This window comes from Staurois parvus, unplaced genomic scaffold (assembly GCF_062004578.1).
Source record: "Staurois parvus isolate SC_StPar_1 unplaced genomic scaffold, SC_StPar_1.0 ptg000874l, whole genome shotgun sequence".
NCBI classification, from domain to species: Eukaryota; Metazoa; Chordata; class Amphibia; order Anura; family Ranidae; genus Staurois; species Staurois parvus.
The window spans coordinates 446520-456556 of NW_028318670.1; the positions used below are offsets into that span (position 1 = coordinate 446520).

At 42.2% G+C, this 10037-nt stretch overlaps 1 protein-coding gene across 1 annotated transcript in view; it reads left to right on the top strand.

Moving 5' to 3' along the window:
* Positions 1-10037, top strand: part of LOC149443119 (uncharacterized) — a 170318-nt gene that overhangs the window by 61844 nt on the left and 98437 nt on the right. The window lies entirely within an intron of this gene.

Below are 10037 nucleotides of genomic sequence, written 5' to 3' on the forward strand. Positions count from 1 at the left end.
CAGAAAATTGATCTCCATTTTTTTAACATTCATAGATGTCAAGGAGTTTATAATCTAAGGGCAGAAACTCAGCCATGTAACTAGGTCCAATGAACCTAACAGCATGTCTTTTAAGTGTTGACAGAAACACATCCATACAGGGAAAGCATGCAAACTGGGATGTAGCCATGACTGGGATTTGAACCCATGGCCCAAGTGCTGTAAGTTCTGAGCTCTAACCACTAAACCGCTGTGGGAGACACAGTTTGAGATACAATGCAGAATAGTTACATTGTTTAAAAATGATAAAGTGAGCACTGGTCAAATTATATAGACTACTAAAATGGTATTACACAAGATAAATATAACCACGAACAGTAGTGCATGAACTCGTGGAAGGTCATCCACCCTTGTGACAGTGTACTACACTATTAAGCACCTTTCTGGCTCCTGTGGCTGAGCTAATTCCTCCCCAGGACCATTTGGGCACCCACCCTGATGGATGGATGGATGGATGGATGGATGGAGCTGGATGACTAACCCATAGCTGCCAGCATACCGCTGCACCCCCAGATGTGTGATGTGTATAACCCATGCGCATTAATACTTTTGTTCTGGTGAGTGTAGACCAGTCCCAAGGGTGGTTTACCTTTCACGAGTTCATGCACTACTGTCCGTCACGGAGAGACCACACGTGCCATTCATAGGCACTCTCTGAGTTGGTACTCTCACATGAAGGACATTCCATTATTCAGGAATGATTATATGAACTTATTTTAGCACCATTTACCATTTTACATCATTATTGCAATTCTTTGCACTTTTTGGTTTTTACATGCGTTCATTATTGATCACATGCATTTATAGCGCTGCACTTGTCTTTAACATAGAATAGTTACGTGATTAAAGAGAATGAAGATATATAATTATATTGGGATTTGAGATATAAGTGTGAAAATGTTTAACATTTGAAAATAGAATGTATGACATTCATTAGTAAATGCATTAGTTTCCTGATCATTTTGGAGAAACAGCAAAAAAAAATATATATATATATATATTTTATATATATATAAAAATAAAAAAATAATTCTAATATAGGTGTACTATTTGTTACATTCTAAATATTCTCTTTTGCTAACACAAAAACACCATTGCTATAAAGCCCACGCTTGTTCGCCATCTAGCGAACATATCCGTTATTGCACCTAAAAATGTGCCAGACGCGATTCCACATTTACTAATAGCAAAGTAGACGTTCGTCAATGAGATTGCTAGACGCCGCTCAGAAGATTGACAGGTCTTGATTGATTTAATTGAGTCTGCCTGAATGGTCAGAGTCTGCTAGTAGACTCACGTCTTAGTAAATCAGGGCCAATGTGTCCGGATCGGAGAAATCTCGGTCAAACCTTGGAAGCCGTACCTGGACCTCATTCTATGAAGATGGCTGTAATGTTGTTTCAGGCACTGGATCTTGCATGGGGCACTCATGTTGGTACTGGGTGTACCTCACTGAGTTATCTATAGGGTACCATACAGGTCCAGGGTGGTGGTCAATCACTATTGAACTTAGGTCCTGAAGACCCCTATGGGGGCAATGCCCAATGTGACAGGCAAAGCATGGACTTTATATATAGTCCCATGTCCTGAACGGGTAAGACAGGGTCCCCCTGTACCTCTGACCATTACTGTATACACAGGACTATGTTGGAATGCGTTCACTTCACAGAGCAAACTCAAATTCAAAGGAAAACTCATACAAATGAGCGCAGAGAGGCCACTCCAGGTGGAAACATGTGAACAGTTAATCATGAGCTCACCACTGCTGCCTTGTTAATCATATGCATGATGAAGAGAACTGGAAAAAAAGGCGCTGTGGAAAATGCTCTCAGACAAGCACCTTAGTGGAGGTGCATCTTTATTGGGTGAGATAAAGTAGCAAGTATAATAAAATTAACCAGCCTGAAGTGGACAGTGTGATTCCAATGGACGGCCCGTCCGCTCTGAGGGGAGCTGAGATCAAAGAATGCTCCTGTCGGCTTCAAATCACGTGGTGTCAGCGTACCAGCGTCCTGGGTGGTGTCACCATGGCAAACGAAGGCAGTGTCCGGCGTTGGCTTCAGCTGGGAGCATATGTGGGGTTACCAAGACGACATGTTTCGCGCAGTTGCGCTTTGTCAAGTCTCTGGTAACCATGGCCGGCGGCCATTATATAGAAGACCATTAAAGGGAAGGCTGGCTGAGTGTAATTAGCAGGGGATGGGGTGTCAATCAGAGCGGACGGCTCGTCCTGAAGCAATGCTGAATACAAATTTAAAGGTACAGATTGCAAGTTATAAAAAATGATATGTATAAAAACAATAGCATTGGAAAGCATGATATACTTTCATCTTTAGTGAAATAAAGGTAATACAATAACAAAAAAAAAAAAAAAAAAAAAAAAACCCCACACAAGTTAAAAATGACATCGCTGGTTCATGGAAGCTATGTCAAAAATTGCGTTTACAGTGAGGTAATTATGGGTATATGGGCAAAGAAGGGAGTAGGGAGAAGTGAATGCTAGGCATATGAAAATGACTGTATCAAAGGTATATGAAAATGACTATATAAAAGGTATGACTAAAAGGAATATAATAAAATCAATCCTGGTATCAAATTAGGTAGCTCATATGTTCATAATTAAATAAATATAATAGATGCGTAATAACATGTATTCGTAATTGAGTGCACAGAATATATACATGGTGACAGTGCAGATTAAAAAACAAGGATTAAAAGAAGACAATACTGTATGTAATAAAAAAACACACTGGAGGATCCTAGTTCCGGCGACTAGAAGTCAAACTTGTTAAATAATGCTATGGATTTCAAGATCCTCATTAAGACCATTGGGGGTCATAGAACCTAATTTGTAGATCCAGAACGTCTCTCTCTTACACAAACGGGCTAGTCTTTCATTGTCAGTAAATGTACCCTTTGGAATATGTTCGATTGCTAAGACCTCAAGAAGACTGAAATTATTTTGATGGGATTGCAAAAAGTGCCTAGGGACACTATGCTTATCGCATCCATCTCTTATAAGTCTTCTGTGCTCCCCTATGCGTTTGCGTAGAGGGCGTGTGGTTCGGCCTACATATACAGTCATGGCCGAAATTGTTGGCACCCTTGATATTTTTCCTGAAAATCAAGTATTTCACACAAAAAAGGTATTGCATTAACACATGTTTTGCTATACACATGTTTATTCCCTTTGTATGTATTGGAACAAATATAAAACAGAGGCAGAAAAGCAAATATGACATAATGTCACACAAAACCCCAAAAATGGGCTGGACAAAAGTATTGGCACCCTTAACTTAATATTTGGTTGCACACCCTTTGGAAAACATAACTGAAATCAGTCGCTTCCTATAACCATCAATAAGCTTCTGACACCTCTCACCCGGAATTTTGGACCACTCTTCCTTTGCAAACAGCTCCAGGTCTCTCTTATTGGAAGGACACCTTTTCCCAACAGCAATTTTAAGATCTCTCCACAGGTGTTCAATGGGATTTAGATCTGGGCTCATTGCTGGCCACTTCAGAACTCTCCAGCGCTTCTTTGCCATCCATTTCTGAGTGCTTTTTGACGTATGTTTGGGGTCATTGTCCTGCTGGAAGACCCAGGATCTTGGACGCAAACCCAGCTTTCTGACACTGGGCCCTACAGTGCGACCCAAAATCCTTTGGTAATCCTCAGATTTCATGATGCCTTGCACACAGTCAAGGCACCCAGTGCCAGAGGCAGCAAAACAACCCCAAAACATCATTGAACCTCCACCATATTTTACCGTAGGTACTGTGTTTTGTTCTTTGTAGGCCTCATTCCGTTTTCGGTAAACAGTAGAATGATGTGCTTTACCGAAAAGCTCTATCTTGGTCTCATCTGTCCACAAGACGTTTTCCCAGAAGGCTTTTGGCTTACTCAAGTACATTTTGGCAAACTGTAGTCTTGCTTTTTTATGTCTCTGTGTCAGCAGTGGGGTCCTCCTGGGTCTCCTGCCATAGCGTTTCATTTCATTTAAATGTCGACGGATAGTTCGCGCTGACACTGATGCTCCCTGAGCCTGCAGGACAGCTTGAATGTCTTTGGAACATGTTTGGGGCTGCTTATCCACCATCCGGACTATTCTGCGTTGCAATCTTTCATCAATTTTCCTCATCCGTCCACGACCAGGGAGATTAGCTACAGTGCCATGGGTTGCAAACTTCTTGATAATGTTGCGCACTGTGGACAAAGGCAAATCTAGTTCTCTGGAGATGGACTTGTAACCTTGAGATTGTTGATATTTTGCCACAATTTTGGTTCTCAGGTCCTCAGACAGTTCTCGTCTCCTCTTTCTGTTGTCCATGCTTAGTGTGGCACAGACAGACACACAATGCAAAGGTTAAGTGAACGTCTCTCCTTTTTATCTGCTTTCAGGTGTGATTTCTATATTGCCCACACCTGTTACTTGCCCCAGGTGAGTTTACAGGAGCATCACATGCTTGTAACATTCTTATTTATCCGCAGTTGTGAAAGGGTGCCAATACTTTTGTCCAGCCCATTTTTGGAGGTTTGTGTGACATTATGTCGAATTTGCTTTCTTTCCTCCCTTTTTTTGTTTTGTCCCAATACACACAAAGGGAATAAACATGTGTATAGCAAAACATGTGTTAATGCAATACGTTTCGTGAGAAATACATGATTTCCTGGAGAAATATCAAGGGTGCCAACAATTTCGGCCATGACTGTAGGAGCTTACACGGGCATGTGAGAACGTATATGACGTGGTCAGTTGCACACGTTATAAACTGACGAATGTGGTAGCTGTTGCCCTGGGAGTCCAAAAACTGTGATCTGCCATGGGTGATGGACTGACAGGTGAGACAACCTCTTTTGTTGCATCTGTAAATACCAATTCTGTCGTCAAATGTAGGAAGGGGGCCGTTGTCTATGTAGGTGGACAGTGACATTTTGCTTGGGGCTAGAATGTTTTTCAAAGAACGGGCTCTCTTGAAAGTTACTTGTGGGGCGCGTGGGAGATTAGGTGCTAATCTAGGATCTAATTGTAAAATGTGCCAGTGTTTGCGAATGATGTTTGTAATATCACGATGTGATGTGTTGAAACCAGTAATGAACCTAACCGAGTTAGACTGGTCACGGGCCTGAGTGTATGTTCGGTCTATCAATACGCTATGTTTGGTATATGCGTTTTTTATAAGGGAAGGGGGATAGCCTTTCTCAGAAAACTTTTTTGAAAGGAGAGAACCTTGTTCTTGGTAATCACATAATTTTGAACAGTTCTTCCTTAGTCTTTGGAATTGGCCACTGGGAATATTATTTTTCCAGGCTGGATGGTGACAGCTAGAATAGTGTAGATATGGGTTCCCACTAGTGGGTTTGGTGTAATTTGTACTACAAATTTCATTATCTGTGACTGACAAAACCAAGTCTAAAAAGATTATATCTTGAGAGTTAAAAACATGAGTAAAAGAAAGTCCAAGGTAGTTTGAATTGCAATATGCGACAAAAGATAAAAATTCGTTCAAATCACCATCCCAGATTAATAAAATGTCATCAATATAGCGCCCAAAAAAAATGATATATTTGGCAAAGGGGTTGTTTATTTGTATATATTGTTTCTCCCAAAAGCCCATTGTGAGATTGGCGTAACAAGGGGCGAAATTCGCTCCCATCGCAGTCCCTTTAGTTTGCAAGTAAAATTGGAATGTAAAATAATTATGGGTAAGACAAAATTCTGTACATTCAATAATAAATTTGGCTTGGGTGGAGTTGATAGAACTTTCAGAAGATAAGAAATATTGAAGAGCCTGTAGGCCTATGTGGTGGGGGATTGATGTGTATAAGGAAGTTACATCAAGTGATGCCCAATGATACCCATGTTTCCACTGATAATGGCTGAGGATTTCTATCACATGACTGGAGTCTCTGATGTATGACGGCAATTGTACAACTAATGGTTGGAGAAAATGGTCGATGTATTTAGAAAGGCCATTAGTAAAACTATTGGTGCTTGCAATAATAGGGCGGCCAGGGGGATGTGTAGTAGATTTGTGTATTTTTGGCAAATGATAAAAATATGGGGTACTACAAATAGGGGGAAGGAGAAAAGACTTTTCTCTCTTATTAATTACGCTATCATTATAGGCTTTGTCAATGAGTAATTTGAGGGCTATTTGATATACTGGTAAGGGATCTGCCTTTAGTAACTGATATGTATCGATATCGGAAAGGAGACGAATGGACTCATTGATGTAATCACTGGTGTGTTGTACAACAAGACTTCCTCCTTTATCAGCTTGCTTGATGACAATGTTTTTATTGTTCTCTAAGTCTTTTAGGGCTTGTGCTTCAGAATTGCTCATGTTATAACTGATAGGTGGCTTATTGCACAAGCTGAGAAGATCTTTATAAGCTGCCTGGTAGAAGGTCTCAATGTATGGTCCCTTGGACTGTACTGGAAAGAAATTGGATTTGGATTTAAAACTGGTGTGAATGATATCTGGGTCTAAGGAAATCTTAGGTGTTTGCATGTTAGAAGGATGGCTTTCCATCCATAGATCCTCTAGCATCTGGACTAATATTCTATCATCTTCTTGAAGAGAAGTGTCTGTATTGATAGTATGAGAATCAATACTAATAGTTTGGGGATCAGTGTCAGATGGGGAGATATTAGAAAAATGTCTTTTGATAGTTAAAGACCGAACAAAACGATTTAGGTCTTGAAATAGGTAAAATTTGTTAGGGCCAGATGCAGGGGAGAAACTGAGTCCTTTCTGGAGTAAAGATAGCTCATCATTAGATAGTATGTGTGAGGAGAGATTAAAAATCTTTACTGTACTATTGTGCTCGGTGAGTCTAGTTTCTCTTTCTTTTTTAGCCTGGAATCTCTTTCCACCACGTCTGCCTCTTCTAGTTTTCTTTTTTCTTTTACTGTCCCCATTGGGAGGGTCTCTAAAAAAACTTGTGAAAGGGAGCTGGGATCACTTTCTGATGGTAGTCGGGAAGGGGGTATAGAATATCCTGTGATGAAGGAATTTAGGTCCTGAGATAAAGGACCATAACGGTTTGGAGTAGGAATTGAAAAAGAATTGTTTAGTGGTAAATCTGTGCTAATGGATGAGATGGGATTGGAAAGATTATTACTGGAGGTTGTGACATTGTTGGGAGGGGGAGGGTTAGGCAGGGAAACACCAATGGCATCGGAATGTTGAATTAATAGATTAATAGATGTAGATTCAATGGATGATGATGGTGTTGGAAAGGTCGTGCTGGGTGTATGTTGGATGGAGGAGGAAGGGGGAAGGGGTTTTAAGTAATTATGAGGTCGTTTATGTTTGTTAAATTTTTTGGGAATCTCTGTGGGGGGAAACTTTGTAACAGAGGGAATATTGATCTTACTTTGTTTTCTGTTCCATGTAAAGATGTGACCTAGCTTGTAGTCTTCGATATCTCTATCTAATTTTCCTAGTTTTTTGGATACTATGTCATCCTCATTTTTAAGAATATTGGTATCTAATGTTTTTCTCCATTTTTGGTAAAGACATGAGGAGCTGAACTCTTGAATTTTATTTTCTTTTTCCTTAATTTTGGTTTCTGCCAGTTTTAGTTTGCGTTCCCTTTGTTGGATGATTAATGTCGTCTTGGTAACCCCACATATGCTCCCAGCTGAAGCCAACGCCGGACACTGCCTTCGTTTGCCATGGTGACACCACCCAGGACGCTGGTACGCTGACACCACGTGATTTGAAGCCGACAGGAGCATTCTTTGATCTCAGCTCCCCTCAGAGCAGACGGGCCGTCCATTGGAATCACACTGTCCACTTCAGGCTGGTTAATTTTATTATACTTGCTACTTTATCTCACCCAATAAAGATGCACCTCCACTAAGGTGCTTGTCTGAGAGCATTTTCCACAGCGCCTTTTTTTCAAACTCAAATTCAACCACTCAGACGGATGACCACGAGTTGCATCACACCATTGGCCACACCTTTTACCACCACTTCCATCTAGAGACCTCATAACGTACTCAGGAGCTTCCTACTGTCCTTGTGCTGCAAGGATTTTTTGGACAGTCTACACCTGGGTTACTATGTACTCCTTCCAGACACACCTACTCTATCTCCTGCACCCTACTCCATGAGTATCCCGCAGGAGAATACCCTAACTTGTGGCTATGGAGGCGACTAGGTGGAACGGAGCCAATTCTAAATCACATGAAGAACTACCCCCCTAGGAGTTGCAGAAGATTTGTGATCCCCTATCGTGCATTTTCTCAGACTTGTGTTACTGAGACAGTCCTTGAACTTATTTTTTTTTAACTTGGATGGGGGTTAGGGGTGTTTGGGATGCCCAAGGAACAGTAAACTGAGGACAAACTCCTTAGCAACTATGTATAAGTCCATAGAAGTGTTTCTCTTCTTGAAGAGCTCTCCAGCCTCTCCTTGTGTACCACCCCAAACTCCAAATAGTTCTCCTCTATCCATCTGTCTGAAGGAATTCCTGGGCAAGGGGATCCAGAGCCTGCCACTTTAATTTGAAACAGTCCTGGGTAAGGAGCTAATCAGGTTTCCCACCAGAGTGCTCTTTTCCCCTTAACTGGCCTAGGAGGTGTAGGATTACTCTTCTTCCTGTGAGCTGGTGTAGGTAGGTGGCTGCCTTCAGGACTTCTGTTGGGCTGGCTCCCCAGGTAGTCGTCCCTCCGAGGACTGGTGAGGCTGAGTGATCCTCCTGTCAAGGTCCCAAGCCTGTAGTAACACCCCTTCCCACTGGTCCCCCTCCCAGACTCCTGCATCTCAGTCTTCTTCCTCATCCACACCCACTGAGTTCTAGAGACTTCTCCAAGCCTCTAGGTCAGAGGGAGGTATCAGAGAGCTGATCTGCAGAGCCTCCCAGCCCTGACCCAAATTTGACCCCTCTGACTATCCTTACCGGCTTCTTCTCCGCCTCCTGCTAAAAAATAATTAACTAGCTCCCCCTGGCTAACTAGGAGGATGCTACAGAGGTGAACATTCGCTCTGCCCGAAGGTCTGCTCAGCCTCAGAGTGACAATGTGTTCCTTTCTACCAGTGCAGGACCTGGTTTTACCACCAATGTCCGTATCCGGTTCTAGCTCTATCTCGGGCACACAGCATATGGCCTACCTGACCAAAGCAGAATTTTCTGTCACCATTAATTGGACAGATTACACAGCCATCTTTGATAGGAGGCCATACTGGAGGAAGGTGCGGAGGATTTCTCTCCCCCACATTGTCATTATGATGAAGAAGGAGCTTCACACAACATGCTTGCTAACACTGAAAAGCTCATTGCTTCTCCCCAAAATCCTCGGCATTATTCCACTTGGCTCTCCTCCATTTCACCGTCACTTTTTGGGTACCAAGAGACCGGCAAAGACTTATCAAACATTCCTTGTCCATGAACTGATAGACTGTGCCATCTGTGAGGATTGGGTCACTCCTGAAAGTGTTGGCTTCACATCCATTTGTTTACATTCAGGTGTGAGCCCTGAATGACCGGCTGAATTGGACGGGTGAGGATGGGTCACTGGTTCTCAGGATGCCTGTGACCACTGATTCTCCAGTAGGGATGAGCTGACCCACCCAGGGTTTGGTTTGAATGGGGTTTGGCTAACATCAAAGAACCTCAGTTACCAAACGTGAACCCTATCGATCTGAGTCTGTCAAATTTTTCTGAGCTAATAAGCAATGGGGTGTCAAAAAACACGGATGGGAAGGGAAGGGGGGGGGGGGGTCTGCCCTTGAGAACAAATACTAAGGCAAAAAAGATTTTAAAAATTCTATTTGGCCAGGAGCAGTGGATATTTGAATGGCTTCAGTGAAAAACGTCCAATTCCTTTAAATAGGGGCATCTCTGTGACATCCAAAAAGTGCTGCGTCACCAACATTCGCCGAGAAAGATGGGTTTACCATTGCCAGAAAATGACTTTTCATTGCGAACAGGTGACCCATCTATGAGGAAATACAGAAATTGTTCAGTGCTCGAGGAACCCCTA